The sequence below is a fragment of the Diorhabda carinulata genome, chromosome 1 (assembly GCF_026250575.1).
Source record: "Diorhabda carinulata isolate Delta chromosome 1, icDioCari1.1, whole genome shotgun sequence".
In the NCBI taxonomy this organism is placed as follows: Eukaryota; Metazoa; Arthropoda; class Insecta; order Coleoptera; family Chrysomelidae; genus Diorhabda; species Diorhabda carinulata.
In genome coordinates, this window is record NC_079460.1 from 4,947,642 (window position 1) to 4,964,931 (window position 17,290).

Genomic DNA, 17,290 nt, shown 5'->3' on the forward strand with positions numbered 1-17,290 from the left:
GGATGTTTTCGAATCCCAGGGTATTTTAGTCTCAAATAACATACAGGGTGTTCTAGCACTTGATGCAAATGATTCTAGAGGGAGTATATGACGTGAAAATAATGCTGTGATACATACGATATCTCGTTTTTGAGTTATAAGCCTTTGGAGTAGCGAAATCAAAAATTATATATTTTCTAAATTATACAATCGAACATTATGAAGTTTCAATTTAGTTTAAAAAGTTTATCTTTTAGATCGTTGTACATTCCAAGGAATTCGTTCGCCATGAAGAGATATTCTGAAAAAAATTATCATAAATTATAATTATTTATTATTTTCTACCGAATTTTTTACATCAAAACGTGGAAAACCCTGTAGAAAATGAGGTGAATCCAACTGGGAATATCCCTGAGGAATATTATAGACTGAAAAATTTTTAGACCACTTATTTGTCGCATAAAATATGAAAAGGAAATTCGTGTGAAATGAAAATACATACGTAGTCTAAACAAGGAAAACACATTTTTTCTTAAAAATGTAACTCCATTCATATCAACATAATGCATATGCTATTACCTCTAATTTCTATTTTGTATATTTAAAATAGACTTCAACTTCAGCAGTTATTATTATAGTAGCCAAATTTTCTTTCCTGGAGCAAAATCTTTTCTCTATCTTACAAAAAAGGTTTCTTTCCAGCAGATTGGAAGCTGTGTCAAGAAAAAGAGAATAGTATATATTTCACAATAGCTTTGAATCCTCTACAAGGTCCATATTTGAAGTATTGCACCCTAATGCTCTGAAACACCTCTAATTTCTATTTTGTATATTCAAAATAGACTTCAACTTCAGAAATTATTATTATAGCCAAATTTCCTTTCCTGGAGAATAATTTTGAAATCTGACAACAGCCAGAAATCACTGGGGGTAAGATCTGGAGAATACGATGGATGTCCGAGAAATTTCAACAAGGTTTTTATCAATTTGTTTCAAAGACAAATATCGTGTATGCCTCTATCAATTAATGATTGAGTTTTTGGTGGTTCTGGCCAACTGGTGTTCATTCAGCTGACAATCTCTTTGATTTAAAAGTGCAGTGATTAGTTTATCATCTTGTTCATTTCATTTAAGCAGTTCGTTAGAATACAACTTCAAACTGTATGTTTTCACATCAAAACAAAGAGTTTAAGCAATAGACTAAACTCGTTTTCATCGAACAACTAATTAGCATTTTGTTGAAATGATCTGACCAAAAGAACATTTTTTGAAGCTTGGTACTACCACCTAAACTGCCTGGAGTTGGTATATCAATTCCAGAAATAGAATTTAGTAAGATGTGGTAAAACTTGGACAATCAATAAAGCCACTAGCCCAAACTCTTTTCTCTATCTTATAAAAAAGGTTTCTTTCCAGCAGATTGGAAACTGTACCAAGAAAAAGAGAAGATTATATATTCCACAATAACTTTTAATCCTCTACAAGGTTTATTTTTGAAGTTTTGCACCCTAATGATGTTACACTCAATACAGAAGAGAGCAATTCGATTTAGAGGCGATCCAGAGTTGACCAGAAACTTGGATAAATTAGAGTATAGAAAAAAGTTCGAAGACCTGAATTTGGTTTACCGATACAACCACGGCAGATGCTTTTTCGAGCTGTCTAACATAATTCCACCTACAGTTGTATCTGCAAGACATTCTCTTCCAACTTGAAGTACTAATGTAGATTCAAAAACGGAATTTAATTAAAAATAATAATAATCATGATGTGGGTGTATGGTCGATAAATTACATCACTAATTATTAACAATTAATCAACAAATATATTCCAATATTATCACTGATATAATAGAAACCCTCTTTAAATATATATTATGACCTGGGGGTCATCAGATATTTCGCAGTGAAAACATCGTTTCCATGTTTACGTTGTCACTTTCGTGTCGCGAGAATTTTGTCCGTATTTTGGGTATTTAGTGCGTGTGAAATAAAAATTTTTAACAAAAATTTAGAAAATAATTCATCCATTAGTCATACAATGGATTTGATGAGTTTGTGAAGTAAGTTTTCCATCTATTATTATATTTATAACATAAAACATAAGACAAATTATTAGTTCAGATAAATTTTTTCGTGGAGGTGCAAAATGTTTTTTTTTTCGAAATATTTACTTCGAAATCTATTATAATTCACTATTTATGATGTAATATATACAGTGTGACATATATATGATTGCGTGTGACCAAATATAGATCTAGTTCAACTGATAACACAAAAAAAAATATTGTTTTTCTTCTTATTACAAAACTGATAATTGACTTGTTTTCAAACACGTGTTATAGTCCAATGAAATAATAGATCATCAGAAATGCATACTTTTATTTTCTAAAATATAAATTAATTTTAATATATATTTATCAATAAAAAATGTTGAGGTAAAAAGTACTACAAAAATTCCTTTTTTAAAAATAAATATTCAGATTTCGTACACTGATTCATTCTCTTATTCCATGCATTCATGATAATTTTAGTCTTTTTCTTCTTCTGTTCTCCTGTGAGATCCACTCCATTATTTTCTTGGTAATCTCTCTTTCCTCATCCTCTGCACGTGACCGTACCTGCTTTTCCTTAATATATTCTATAATTGTTTCTTTCAGGTTATTTCCTCTTCTATTGTGTCGTTCCTTTTTGATCTAACTTTGACGTTCCCTTTACTCTTTTTAGAGCGTCGTAGTTTCAATTTAGTCGATAAAAGTCCAACAGTTAACTTAAGGAATGTGGCAAGACAAACAAATACGTCTTTTTCAAGCACTTGGAGCAGACTTAAAGAGCAACAGCTACATCCTTATCATTACAGATAAGTCCAAGAGCTTTTTCCAGACGATCTACTGGTTACAGTTCATTATAGAAAGGACAAGCCTCGATCTAAAGGCCACTTTCACGCGACAAGGTTTAATTACCTTAATGAACACTACTGGTGTGATGAGAATCCAAATTAATAGGTTATCACATTGTACCTGGAAATTTAAATGGTGAAATGTACCTGGATTTTTGAAGACATTAGATAGAGCTCCACCGCATTTTGATAGAAAGTGTCGTAATTGGTAATTCCGAATCGATGGATTGGTAGAGGTGCAAAAGATCCGATTCATTGACCTTCTCAGTTATACGATTTCAATCCCTTGGATTATATTTTGATGGTATCTTTAAGAAAAAGTTTATTCACCTCAAGAATTGGAAGACATCATTTCAATGACCTCATAGTTGACTTCCATCATTACTCATACCAGCTTATTACTTTATAATTTTCAAATCGAAATATTCCGAAAACAGTATACAGTATCGAGTTTTATCAAATGATGTTCAAGTTCCCAGTGTTAAAACTTGTGAAGACTACAGACTGATAAGCCTGATGAGCCATGCAATTAAAGCTTTTTTGAAAATTATATACAAACGAATATTTAAAAAGTACGAAGAGGTTAGTGGGTTCCAAAACGGGCTAGGTACAAGGGAAGTATTATTCTGTATGCAGTTACTAATTCAAAAATACTATGATCAAAGAAAAGATGTCTTCGTTTGCTTCATAAACTACCAAAAATTTTTATTTGGGACACATCCTGCAAGGACCGAGATATTCAGCTCCCAAGCTCATACTGACGGGAAAGATCGACCAGGGCGTGAACAACATCCCTGGTTACAGAATATAAGAGAATGGTATGGCATTAAGGGTGCGGCAACAATTTTTTTTCGTGCAGAAATGGAGTGCTTTCAGATAATAGATTAGAAGTTTTGGATAAAAGAACACCTACACGCAGCAAAATGTATGGTACTTGAAGAAGTTCAAGTTCACTTCGAATTTTGCTTAATAAATCTAATATTGAAAAAGTTAAGTTCAATACTACTTGGTACGAGCCATGTTACTAGCGCCCTCTATGAGAGCTAGACATAAAAACAAATTTCATTGGATGTATCAGTTTCCAAAACATATTCGTATTAAATTTCCAATTTCCATAAGGTTGCCAGTAGTTGCGGTGAAATCATAAATCTTATGCAGTTGGCTTCAGTTCTCCGGAAAAACTTTCATTCAACTTTTTTTGTAAAACAGAAATCGGTATATTTGTAAGTTTATGATGGATGAAACTCAAACTTTGTGGGAATATAGAAGACAATTGTGCCAGCTTTTGTAACTTTATTTCCACGAACAGAGTGCAAAAATAAAAAAACGTTCGGAATGCATTTTCTCAAAACGTTCTCGGGTAATAACCCGGAAAGTTTCCCCTAAAAACTTTTTTATGTGACCTGTAATTATTGTTAGTCGAACCCGGGGAAAATTCCCCAATCGCGGAAACTTTTCAGATGTACAAGAAAAAGCTAAACTTATTAAGGAAACCGTTAATTAGACTTAATTGTTTCCTTGAAGTGTTAAAGTGTGAAAAATGCAAGAGATACAGATTTGGTTCCAAGGTTAGAGTCAATTATTCACGTTTCCCTTTAAATATTTATATTGAACGTTGCCAAGTTCAAATAGATTTTCAGTTAAAATGAACGAGGTCGAATTGCGAATTCATTTTTCATCAATGAAACATCTTATCATTCACAATATTTAGTGTAGGTAAATTTTTCTTACTTGAAGGAATGTCGACCACAAAATATGATATACACGACAAAAGTAAACGATTTTACTAAAATTTGTAACTTGTTCATTCCAACATTCAGATCAAAAAAACCGACTGATTTTCCCGAAGAAATTTCCATTAAATAAAATATTTTCTCAGTTTACGTATCGTCGTAGGAATTTTTTTATATAAAAAGCAAGCATAAGAGGATGAAACCCTTCACACCCTAGTAATTTTAGTGGTGCCGTGTGGAAATGCCTGTGGATGTCAATCTTGAACTTTTGCAGGGAAAAGACGTGTCTTGGTGGATCATTCCACTGGCTTGCACTTCTCCAAAGGAATGAGTTCGGATAAATTGAAGTTGTGAGCGTCTACAGACAAACTGCTATGTTGGACAGCTTGGAAAAGCATCTGCTATGGTAGTATCGGTAAAACAGAGTCAGGTCAGCGACCTTTCTTTCCAAGTTTCTGGTTAACTCTGAATCAACTGCTCTTTTCTGTATTGAGTCGATCATCTTCAGGGTGTGCTTAGTAGCCGAGCTTCAAATGTGAGTTTGTCTATTGCATTATTTAATGAACTCCCTGAGATGTTGAAGCACGCACTACCAAAAATAGTCATCGACTGGAAAGGTCGTGTGTGCCTGGTCAAATTCCCACACGTGGTTCACTAATGGACTGGTATAAAATCTACCGTTCGAAATCGGTGTGTGTGCTACGAGATTAATTAATTTGAACTTTGAAAATATAAATTTTGCCAGGTGTTAATATAATCCGCAGTTCTATTAAATTCTTGATACGAATTTCCATTTTTTCTTAAATCGCACCTTTAATTGGAATTTTAATTATTCAAAGAAATTAATTAGCCTAAAAGCTGATTCGCAGCCAAAATTTTAATATCCACTTTTAAATATAATCTCCATCAAAACGATTTCTCGTGTACTTTAAAACTTTATTACAGCAAATCGATATGGAAAAGGATGGTAAATCTTAGGTTTAGCTAAGGGATGTTCGGTTTTAAAAAATTGTCACGGATTTTAAGCACGACGCAGTCTAACGGAAAATGGGAAAAAATTTAAAATCTGTTGAAAGCATCGTCAAATAATCACCAAAGAAAATTAGAAAATAAATTTATTTTCAGAGAGTTACTTATAATATACCCGTTAAATTAAAAAAAAAATATACTATAATACTTGAAAACAAAACTTGAATATAAGAAATTGATACCAAAGAAATTTTTTGATATGTGTAATTCATTTATTCATTATAAATGCCTTATTGTCAAAAAATTTGTAGATAAAAGCTTGTAAAAACTAAAAAAGTAACATAAAAATAACTAAATAAAGAAACAAATAACATGAAATTTCAATATATAGAAAAAAAACTACAATTGTAGATAATATTAATAGATAATAATTAACCGATTCTGAACTTTGAGTGAGTTTCATTTACGTCATAAAACCTGGAAGGGTAAGCTGAAGTTTATCAAGCTTCTTAAGAAGAAAACGACATTACAAGAGACTGTCACGATTTTTCATCGTGAGATGTTGAGGTCCTAATTTCAGAAGGTTAACGGTTCTTGGTAGCCCTCTATTCACCTCAAGTGAGACCAAATCCGCTACGGGACATTTCCAAAGCCAACTTCCAAGCTGGCTTCTCAAATACCAACAAGTGCAGCCGTCGTCCAACATATTCTACAGGTGTACGTACCTTCAAATCCAGAGCTGGTATGATAGACCAGAGGATCCTCTGAGCCGGGGATAAAGGAGGACAAACCTTGGCCTTTTTCTCATCATAAACACTAAGAATCCAGCTCCAGTTGACCAAACCAACACTGCAAATATACAAAGGAGTGTACTGTGAAGGTAAGGTCAGTTCAAAGGTTAATCCGCGGCGGGCGGGGCAACTGGGAAGAATATACTTCTTATCACGTGACGTTAAAACAGACTGTTGGAGGGAAAATTAGACTGGGCGTATCGTAGCTTCTGGTTTACGTGGGATTTAAGGACGGCAAACTTTTAAAAAAATATAGAAAAATAATTGAAAAAATATGCTTATGACGTTTCTGCGAGATGGAAAAATATGTTTTACGGAGCGTATCGTAGCTTCTGGAGGCTTTAACAAAGAAAAAACTGATTGGTTTGTAAAATGATTAGTATAAAGGTAGATGTTACATAAGATAGTGACATATATGGTGGTGCCAAAAAGTAAGCGTGAATGTTCAAGAATATGCCGTAATTTAGCGTCCTTTGAGGATAAGGATGTGGCTGATATTGCCAAACAAGCAAAAATTGGTAGGGATAGTCTAGTTGAAGATTATCCCAAAGAAGACTTTGATATGCAACTGCGCCGTCCGAGGTTCTCACATGAATGGTTAAATTTTGTACTACGCACCTATCGATTTATATCAACTTCATATTTGGATTTTCATCAATAAAAATCAGTTATTTTTGTTATTTCATGTTACTACATGGTAATAAAAAACTTTAATCAACGTAATATTGATTTTTATTTGTACTAATCGTATTTCTATTGAGGTTATGTATATTCCTTTCATATTGCACAGTTTATATATTTTTTCATTCAAATGACATAAAATTTTTCAAAACGTTGAAAAAACGACTTCGACTGATGACAAATTTCGAATTTAAAATAACTAAAAGTCGAGGTCACCACCTGGAAAGGAGCGAAGTCACATTACACGCATTTAGAACCAACCAATGATCTTGCTTGTTGGGTATCAATTCTTCTAGACGCATATTTTCGAATTAATTTTATTGGTCTAGTTTTCGCACTGAATATTGAAAGATTTTGATGCCCCCGTTATATAATAGTTCGCATTAAAAAATTATCATCACCTTTTTTTAGTGTATGAATTTGATACAGTATAAAATCTAATACAAATTAGTTCAAAGAACGTTTATCAGTGAGACACCATCGACATTTTTTATGCTATTCCTATTATTAGTTAATATTCAACAATGTGTTATTTTTATTTCTAACTGTTTGTTATTTTTAAATACTCTTCCACCTGTGCGCAAAACTGTGTCAACACGATGAAAAAACTGGTTCGTATTGTACCTGCGTAATATTTGTAAACAAGATATTTCCGTGAATTAGAATTTTTTAAGTAATACTAATTTTTACTTGGTATTCAATACTCTATATATATGGAGTTTTTGAGCTTTGACCATTTTATTCATCGGATTCTTTGAGATTTTGGTCTATGGTCCTGTTTCCATTCAGCTGTCGAAATAGTCCCTTTTATCCATTATAACAACATTTTCTCCTTAAAACCCTCACAGTATTCTAATATTTTTTGCTAGCTGATGGATTTTTATCCTTAATAGAAAAATTTTTCGAAATCTGACTTCTGCACGCTTCCAGGACGAAATTACTAGCGTCATGAAGATACTGAATCGAACTTTCAATATATTTAATCATTTCGCCAAAATCGTCATCGTTAGAAACTGCAAAACTCAAATCCTAACTCAACAAGTCCATATCTTTCTGTCAAACGTCTGGGAAGAAAGAAAAGAAATTCTATTGGCTTGTGGTTTCAATTTATCATTTGAAACAGACATCTTCTTATTTGATTTGAATTTTGATCAATGACTATGGACATGTTTTTCTGAAACTCACACCAGTTTTCGAATTCTGAATCGAACTTCAATAAAACCTGGAAAAACACTTGACCTACCAATCTGATCTTGATACTAAGTTTTTAGTGCAGACATTCAAGCTCAAAATAGTGTCAAACCTCCGCATTCTTTAATGCAGCTCCGATTTTCATGAAAATTAGGCTCATCTTACCCTCCATATCCAGATCTACATGGTCGCAAGGTGTGCAAATTGTTTTTAAGGGGTGACAACCATCCCTTATCGAAAAATACCAATTTATAGTTTTCCCTACTTTTTTTCAATTCAAATGTTTTTCCTTTATGCAGGATAAATATCTTAACATATTGTATAATAGAAAAATCATATATATTTTGAAGTATCAACCCTTAAAAATCTTTAAAAACTACCCTTCTGATGAAAATAATATAGGAAAAAATCTTTTAACTATTTAAAACATTGCAGTTTGATTTTTACTGCGAAAAATTTATAGTATTTTAATGAAATTTAATTGGTTATTGATTGTTATTATTCAACCCTGTAAAACTCTCTTGGTACTAACAAATGTACCTACAGGCAACTTAGCTTCAACAGAAAAAATCCATGCCCCAAAATTTAAAACTTTTTTATATCCTATAATTCACAAAAAAATGTCGAATTCTTATTTTTTATGAAACTCCATTAATTTTGAAGCTATCACATTCTACAGAAAACCATTTTAAAGGTAATTTTCAGGGCTACAAGCCTATGTATGTATGTTAGAAGGGTTTGAGACCCTCCACATTTTATTAATAAAGGGTGAAGAAAAGCGATCCTCGCACTATAGTGACAGATTAATTTGGTTTTATAACTCCGTTTTTTATGCCACAAAAAAAAATAGAAAAAGTAAAATAATCGTCATAAAAAATGCTTTGATTTGACTGTGCAAAAAAATTTTTTTTGAAAAATAAAAAAAAAGTATTATTTAATGCTCAGTTTTTTCAAAATTATGCATTTCTAATCAGCTAAACTTCCAGATGTCGTAAATAACATCCAAGTATTTGGTACAAGCAATAAGTTTAATTTTGATTTTCAATGAAATGGCATTAGTTTTAGTGCAACTTTTTTTAGCTTCAACTATTTTACATCATATCTCACTGAAATTTCAGTCGAAACGTCTTTTATTAGTAATCATTTGAAAGGTCTTTTTAAGATCTTTAAAAAGTATTTAATGACTTTTTGTTAAATGTACCTTTTTCCCGTTATTTAAGGTTAAATGCTCAATTACGTAAAACAAAAGCTATTCAAGTATCTAAAACTTGCTTTAGGTAAAACATTAAGATTTTAAAATATAACTTAATTCCTTCGTGTGTTTATAAGCTTGAATACCTGGTCTATTTAAGAACCTGTTTTCTTCCGTTGGAGTCTTCACAACTAAGTTGGAATTTTTATTTACAATTACACTGTCCGACGCGCGTTTCGATAACAAAGATATCGTCTTCAGAGACTGAAGGTAAACTATTCACCTCCAGTCTCTGAAGACGATAATTTGTTTATCGTGAAACAATGTCTTGATTTTCCAGGATGATATGTTGATTTCACTTTTTCTAATGAGTTCGTCATCTTCAGTTAGACTATTAGAACATTGTTTTGTAATTTCAGTACTTTGTTCCTCAGTAAACTTCAGTCACAATAAGGACTTTCTCGATTTCTATAGTAGCTCATCTACAATAATATTTAGTACAAGAAAATTCTTTGTTATTAGTAAAATCATATATAAAATATCACTTGTCATCATATTTCCTTTCAAGATACTACTGTGCATGTACTATCCCACTCTGGTGACTACCACAAAGAAATATAAAACTTATAAGTGTCCCTTATGATGAGTCTGTAAAGAAAAAATATTTTTTGAGGTTAGTTTGTCAAGAAAATATAAACAAATTTCATATTAATCCGATAATGGCTCAGAGGTATCCAAAGCTTCTTATTTTTTTAGATTAGTGATATGGTTTCGTTCTATTGCTAAGTGGGAAACTATTGAATAAATTAGAGCCTAAGCCATATAAACATGTGAGCAAAAAAATCGACACAAGTCGCTCGCTCGAAAGTTCCTAGCAAATAATCTATAGCTTTCATTCTTTTAATGATTTTAGTAGATATAGAAGTGGTAAATGTTGTTATTGGCTGCCCAAACCATCCAGGAACCTCCTCCAAAAGCCACGTTTTCTTTTCTGCAGCACTGTGTGAATATGTCTCCGGGTCTTCTGTAGACTCTTCCTCTTCTAGAGCTTCCATGCAGGTACACTCTGCTTTCGGTTGAGAAGAGAGCTGAGCTCCATTGTTGGTCAGTCCAATTAACGTGTTTTCTGGCAAGTCGTGGGTTTAGAGTTAATTTGGGGTGAGTAGCTATCCTTTTTGTCTCAAAGATAGCTCCATTAAGTCTTCTTCTGACTGTCCACCCACGCCTCGCGTTTTCTGAGCCTTTATTGGACTTGAACACCAGTAAGGACCTAGTGTCTCATAAATTTCTCCAAAATCTGGTCATTCATGACAAATTGCTTTACGTAGATACCCCAAAACAAACTAGTAGAATTCATTATTGCCCATTTGACCCCGTGGAACGTCATGGTAAACCACACCACAGTAATTGTATAAAACGATAAGCATTTTTTTTGTAGCGCCCTTCGCAGCTTCGACGTCTATTGAAAAACCCATGTTTTGACACTAGTATTGACAGTAATGATACATTTGATGAATGTGGAGATTTTGAGAGCCTCAACTACCTCTCGGATGTTCAAGCATCATTCTCAACTTTTTTAACTTACTTAACTTTAACGAATTTAAGACAATATTCTTAGGGTACTAGGTTCTAGAAAGTTGAGAATTGATATGTGACCTATTTTTACTAAATGTCAAATTGACATAGATGATGACCCAAATTCAAGTAAACCTCAAGCAATTGATTAGTGGAGCCTAATTTTTGGAAATGGTGTTAAGTACTAAGGTGAGAGAAATCATAAAATGGCTTAATGAACGTTCTCCAAATGATGCTGTGATTTTGGAGGTTACTGAAAAGTAGAAATACGGATAATATATTGTGCAAACGAAAAGGAAACTCGAGACGTACCAGGACTTACAGCATTAACCATGAACGTGAATCTTGTGAAACTTGGCTTAAAAAGGACTTTCTTGCAAGGAATCCTAAATGATCTGGGTGCGTTTTTGTATATGATTCAGGTACATCAATAATTGTATATATAAAGATTGCGTGCGCCAGAAATCTTGTGATACGGTATAAAATCCTGAATGGCTCTCAGATGGAGCATATTTTCATTTATGGGCTTATGTATATGGGCGTACAAAGTTTACATAGTGCAAAAGTGTCTGTTGTGCAGTTTTTGGACACGGAATCATTGATCGGTTCTTCATCGATGAGAATGATAGACAAGTCACACTAAATTAACAAAGATACATACAAATTCATCCCTGATCTACATCAATTCTGTCGTGCACAAAATTTTCACACCATAACGGGGCAACTTGCTATACTGATGCCGTCTATTTCTTCGGAAAAACTCTCAAAGCAGAATTGATTCCTTATTCTTCACATTTCCAGACGCATTTGGGGAATGGTTGAAATTGGCTAAAACGGGCACCATAAACCATCGATGAATTAAAAAATGCCGTTATAGTCATATTTGCAGACCTAAGACAACCTTTATTCTATAAGATGACATGAACATTGGTATAAAGTCTGTCGTGAGCAAGGAGGAGCACATTTAGAATAGTAAAGAGTGTCAATAATGTTTTTCAACATCTCGCCTTTGTGATAAAAACATGTGATAAAAGAAGCATAAGAAACGCCAGTATAACAGAATAGGACCGCCTCATGGACCATGTCATGGACGAGTTAGTAGCAGTATGTATTATTACAAGTTCAGTACTGTTTATTTCGGGCTATACTGTACAATCTGTGCAATTGTTAAATGGATTACGAGGTATTTGTAATAATTATAGTTTTATAAGTATCTCGCATATTACTAGGTTATTTTGAATGTCATTATTTTGATCACACTAATAGAAAATTGCTGTTGTTACTAATACAGATCGATGCTGATTGAAATTTAATACTATATAGATTCAATTTTATACCCAGTGTAACTTATGTAAATCAAAGAATTGATCTAATACAACGATTTTTTTTTATTAATTCTGTTGATTATCCTTAATTTTTCAATTCAATTCATTCCTTCATTATCCTTTTCCATATTTTCGTTTCAAGGGGTTGTTTTTTTTTATCACAAATTCATTTCCGTCTTAAAATGCAACTACAAAAAAAAATATTGATTATTAAATTTTTGATTATTTTTTCACGTTTTTTGGTAAACAGAGTATTTTTTATCACAATCATCCATCCATCCAAAAAACTAAAAACGTCTTTTATTGTAGCACGATAAGGATTTAAAGCTACAAATTTTAGAATTAGGAATGAGAATGTTAATTTGTGAGATATAGAGTGAGCTGCATACTTTCTCAAGGGATTAGAAAACAAATACACATTCGCACATTCCTTTTCATTTCAAAATGGCAATTTTCTCAATTGCCTTGAGATGGCTTTAATTGTACCTCTGCAAAAAGGAGGATTATTGCCCAATTGAAATCTTTCCCACGTTATCTAAGATCATAGAAAGATTGGTCAAAAAAGGGCTTTTATCATTTCTGTTTAAATATCATCATCAATTTGGGGTTTTAAGTACAAAATGCACAAATGATGCTATATTCTCCCTCCTAAATAATGTCTACTCTAGCCTAAACAACCATCACTTTTGTGATTTCACTGAGGCTTTCGATTGTGTTAATCATAATATTTTAATTAACAAGTTTCGTTTAGTTTAAGTCGTACCTTTCCAACAGAAGTCAGCTTGTAAGGGTTGATAAAACGATGTCATTTTACAAGCCAATAGAATGTGGAGTGCCTCAAGGCTCTGTACTAGACTCCTCTGTTTATAAACGCCTATCTAGACGTCAGTGGTAAAATATGTCTATTTGCAGACGACATTAGTTTCTCTTACAGCTTGTTGTGGACAATTCCTGGAAATGGGAGTTATATATCTGAAAAATTGAGTTCCTCCTGTTTTGAACTGAGATCAGTTTCCAAAGAACTGAACTTATCCACCTTCTTAACAGTTCATTATGTCCTTATTGAGTCGCATCTTCGATATGCTTATCCCTCATGAGAGACTAAGCAGCACAGCTTAGGAACGCGGAGCACGATCCACGTTTGGAAGTAGTTAAAGGCTCAATACTTTACAATGCAAAAAAATGCACAATCACTTGCTAATCGGAATTAAATCTCATTTTTATTATTATTAATTTCAGCGCATATTTATTCTATTCTGTAAACGACTTTTCTAATAATAATATTCAATTCCGGCCAAGCTGGTTTTAAATTTTTACTATGGATTTAAATACTAATTATTTTTATACCTATAATTTTGTTATTTATTGTAGTTTTTGTCTACAAATTGTAACAATGTTTTGAAAATGAAACATTTATCTCCGTGATGAAAGTAAAACGAGATTTTTTTTCATGCTAATTTCGAAACTACAACTTTCGGATGAAATAATTCAACTTTCAATCACCTGCAACTCCGGTATCGCGCAAGCACTGGTAAAGTTTTTAACTCCGGGACGTTAAATGATGCTTCATTCTGCCACCGACGCAACGTTCTGGAGTTTCTTCTTGCGTGCCACTACGTGTTGGAGTTGAATACGATCATTTCGGAAATTTGAAAACAAATTCGCGTGTGATAAATATTAAGAATTAACTTTATTTGGTTTCGAAGAAACTTTTTGATTTTGTTTGATTTATTTGGTGCAATTTGTGTTTTTTTTTTAACCAAAACTTATTTCAAATAAAATGTAGTGGTTTCCAAAAAAATGGTGAGTTTCTCAGTTTATTATATCCCATTACTTCTATGGAAATTTACACACATATAAATTGAAAAAAAAATATTTCATTCGATTGCGATATTTCTTGTTTTGTTGGCCTAGTTAATTAAGAATACAAGAATAATAGTAGTACGTGCCTTTCTTTTATTACATACTGCTGGGAAATTGGTGTCGAAGGTCAATCAAATACATTGAGATACCGGAGAAAATTTGTTAACAGAAATAAGGAGGGAAGTTCTTCGAAATAAACATTGAAAATTTGATATTTATTCAAATAGAATGAGTAGACAAAGAAAAATGTTACAAAGAAAACATTTCTTTCTCATTTACAACTCTCAACATCGAATTAACCTTAAATTATTTTCATATAATAATCAAATTAAACAAATATAAATAACAAAACTAACGAGGTACTATTAGGAGCATTCTATAATACACATTTTTTATAAACTCAAAAATAAATAAATTATCACAAAAACCTAATAAATTTTCGTATTTTTTGATAAAATTACTAATCTGCCATTAATATTAAAACACCAATCAAAGCAATTCAAGGCACGGTTTGAGAAACGTCTTACTATATGATTATTACTGAGGCAGCGTTGTCAGATCTATTAATTTTTCAATATATGATTGAATAACAAGGATAATGACGAAACCGATTCACTTTCCATGATCACAATCATCAATGAGCCTAGAGCCTATTATTTTATTATAGTCAAAAGATGAGGTCGAAAAGATCTTACAAACCAAACCACTTGGTATGAGTTAAAGCTTGCAACCACCGTTCACTATTCTCCAACCGTGAATTATATCTTCGGTGTTTATAATTGTAGTTTAGTCTTCATTAGCATACTTTTCAGACATCCTTATGTCTTGTTCGTATACGAATTGTTTTCGCAAATTTAGATCAGTTTGGTTGATAATCTAGGTATCTGCTTTCGAGTACGTCTACAGTGAAAAGGACATTGACGAAAGTTTTATGAAATGATGAGTTAAAGTTTGAGGTTTTTGGGTCTATGAAAAGAGTGTTTGTGCGTGGGCCAAAAAAAGAACGGATGTTACACCTATGTGTAATCCCGATTCGAATGTTTTGGAGGAAAGGTAACTAGAAACCTGGTAAAGATTGAGGGGTTTTGAGAGAGGCTGGCTTTATTGGAAGGGTGGTAGTGAAAAAACATCAAAATTGAGAGGTTGTAATGGGATGAAGAACATGAAAATTGGACGAAAGTTTTATGAAGTGAAGAGTTAAAGTTTGAGGCTTTTGGGTCTAGGAAAAGAGTGTTAGTGCGCAGGCCAAAGAAAGAACGGATGTTACATCCATGTGTAATCCCGATTGAAATGTTTTGAAGGAAAGGCAACTGGAAACCTGGTAAAAATTGAAGGTTTTTTTTTAAGTAAGAAGACTATAAAAAATATTATACGGAAAATTTATCTGACATGACATGACAACGATCCTGAACATTTGTCGAAGCTGTGCAGAAAATATTTGTAAGAATAGGAAAGGAAGAATTTAGTAAAAGTAATTATTGAGCTATTGTGGAACAAATTGGACAGGAAAGTCAGAAAGCAGTATCCTACTTCCATTTAACATCCTTGGAATGGTTTTATTTGTTATCTATCACTCGAACTATATAGTGGGCAAAATTTTTGACCGGTAGTGTTTGTTGGGAGATGATACAATTCGTGCGAGGTTCAAAGATCCAATCGCAATCAGGTTAAATGGTTCAAGGCAAAGTGCTTGTTTGGCTTAATGATTTTCTTTTCACTTAATTCGCACGGTGCTAAATCTGGTGAGTTGTATGAATGTGAATGAAAAGGAAAAATCGAATAGGCAAACCTTTTCATTTTACTTAACTCTCCAATACCTCTTTGTAAAAGATCACTTCAGTCGACTTTGTTAGTTAAGATCGAACAAAAAAATGATTTTTTTACTGTGACTAAAAGGGGTGAAGTGATTTGAATTTTAATATAGACATAGATCTAACTTCCTCCTTAAATAATAATTTTGCCTTGGAATTTGTATCTTAATGAAATCTATTATATAACTTGAAAATAGTATATGAATGATCTTTTTTAAATTTTTTTTAGGATTGTTTTGAATTTCAAAGAAATCAATTTATCGAAAGCATTAGCGATGGTTGTATCTACAAAAATTGAGATTCATTCAGCTCTTTTTGAGGCTCCTTGAAACTTGCATAGACAATAAATTATATTTCATATGTTTACCTGTTACCATGTATTATTTATAAGAAATCACAATTATCTAAATTCCTAAAGGATATTTGACAATTAATTGATTTTACTTTCTCAAGAGAAATATGATAATGTTTCATTATAAGAATTTAAAAAGTCAAATGTCAAATATAACCTCAAAATCAAAAGTCTCATAATGGTCTTGTCCTATCATAAAAAACAGTCAGGGTTTTGATAGAATTTTTTATACATAAAGGCATCGACTTATAATTCCAAAGAAAATAATTAGAAAGAATTTATGTCTATTATAAAAATTTATGAATAAGAAGGGTTACGAAATTTAGAATTTTAAAATTTAGTTTTCAAAATTAATATATACGAATATCATAGGCTATATCAGTTATCAAATTTTAAAATATGTATTAAATGAGCATTTAAAATTTTGAGCTTAGGAAAACATGCCCCCGAACCAATTTATGGAGAAATTTAAGCCCTACAATTTTGATTCCGGCACATTTTTTCAAATTCTATGTAGTTTTCGAGGTTTTTGAGTATATGAATACATTTTAATTTGAACATTTTGAGGTTAGGTAGAAACGCTTTTAATAAATCTGTAGAGAATTATGTGCATATGTACATTTTTTGATGCAGTATTTTTCTCGTAGTTTTTGAGTTATTCCCGAATCAAAATATTTTTGAGCGTTCAAATCCATTTTATAATGGATATTTTGAGGTTAGGTAAAAATTGAACCTTTTTTTGTACAAAATGTTGTGCTCTACATTTTTGTCCCGGCAGCTTGTATCGAAATCCCCATAGTTTTGGAGTTTCCGCAGTTCAAAATATTTTTGAGTACTTGAACGCATATTACGTTGAAAATTTTGAGGTTAGGAAAAATGCTGATAGATTTTTTTCGAATTCCTCATAGTTTTTGAGTTATTCACGATTTA

At 32.2% G+C, this 17,290-nt stretch overlaps 1 protein-coding gene across 2 annotated transcripts in view; it reads left to right on the top strand.

Annotated features, from left to right (window-relative positions):
- Positions 1-1,800: 1,800 nt before the first annotated feature.
- Positions 1,801-17,290, top strand: part of LOC130892209 (adipokinetic hormone/corazonin-related peptide receptor variant I) — a 69,765-nt gene continuing 54,275 nt past the window's right edge. For both annotated transcript variants that reach the window (XR_009059009.1, XM_057797445.1), the window contains exon 1: positions 1,801-2,041. The gene's annotated coding sequence lies outside the window, so the exon portion shown is untranslated. The remainder of the gene's footprint in view (positions 2,042-17,290) is intronic.